Source organism: Physella acuta, unplaced genomic scaffold (assembly GCF_028476545.2).
Source record: "Physella acuta isolate Inbredline_101_S28 unplaced genomic scaffold, ASM2847654v3 ptg001214l, whole genome shotgun sequence".
Lineage (NCBI taxonomy): Eukaryota > Metazoa > Mollusca > Gastropoda > Physidae > Physella > Physella acuta.
The window spans coordinates 310,207-311,394 of NW_026732731.1; the positions used below are offsets into that span (position 1 = coordinate 310,207).

At 35.4% G+C, this 1,188-nt stretch overlaps 1 non-coding gene across 1 annotated transcript; it reads left to right on the plus strand.

Moving 5' to 3' along the window:
- The first annotated feature begins 523 nt into the window (after window positions 1-523).
- Window positions 524-624, plus strand: LOC131957161 (U6 spliceosomal RNA). Its single transcript, XR_009389028.1, has one exon. It is a non-coding gene; the product is annotated as a U6 spliceosomal RNA (small nuclear RNA).
- Window positions 625-1,188: the final 564 nt, after the last annotated feature.

Here is a 1,188-nt window from a genome sequence, read left to right on the forward strand (position 1 = left end):
AATCTGACACTAATCGGAAGCGAGGCACACTTTTGTTGTGACAAGACAGACCTAGTTTACCTGAAGCCCGTCAACAAAAAAGGTAGACTTGACGATTTGGTTTTTGGACACGGAAACGCAGTTGGAAAGTGAATCTATCATAAATTAATGATCTTGCTGTACTTAGGTTATGAGCGCATGCGCTCCTTTTTTTTTTTTTTTTAGCGAGGGAGTAATCTTATCAAAATGGGAGGTAATCGAGTTGAAAAACTATAATTCTAGGAAAAATAGAAATATGCTTTGAAACAAGACAAAAAAACCCATTTTTTTCAAGGATATATACTACACTAAATTAATCAATGTTGTATTTTTTCCGTTATCATCGAGGAAAACTGGGAATAAATATTTTTTTTTCGGAATAATAAAATCTAAGACTTAAAAATACTTTAGGTCTCTTTAATATATAAACTTAACATCAAAAGTTGTTTTTAATATTAAATCAATAATTTAGGGTTTGCCATTAGATTATCTGTATCAATCCACTGTTCAAGCAGTACATATAATAAAATTGGAACTATACAGAGAATATTAGCATGTCCCTCGCGCAGAGATGACACGCAGAATAGTGAAGCGTTTCCAAATTTAAAAAAAAAAAAAAAAATCAGTATCCGTCCACTCCATCGCAATGCACCCACTGCGAAGATATACTAGCAGTATTCATGTCAAAGATGCAGATTTAACTACTCCTCCAGAGCAGGAACCCAATCAAATCCCAGTGCACGATGAAGTCTACTGCAGAAAAAACCCAAAGAAACAGGCAATATGAGAACTGTTTTTAGAGACGAACCAAATCAAGCAAAAAATACAACCCACTAAAGCCAGAATTTCAGATCAAACTATTTCACCCCCCCCCTCTCTCTCTCCAAACTCATCTCCATAACCATAGTTTAAACGATTTGTATTATCTCCCCAACATATGAAGCGATCACGTACTTTTTTTTTGGTGATGTTATGTAGGGCCTACTTTATAGGAAATTTTAGAACATTAAGAAATGAAATTTGTTTCCTTTTCATGTAAAAAGTATGCAATACAATCAGGGGCGGAACTACAGTGCCGCCAGACCCCGCAATGCGGGGGGGCCCGGGTCATTTAGGGGCCCACAGCCAATTTTTTTAGTTAAAAAAAAATAATTTTGTTGCATTTTTAAC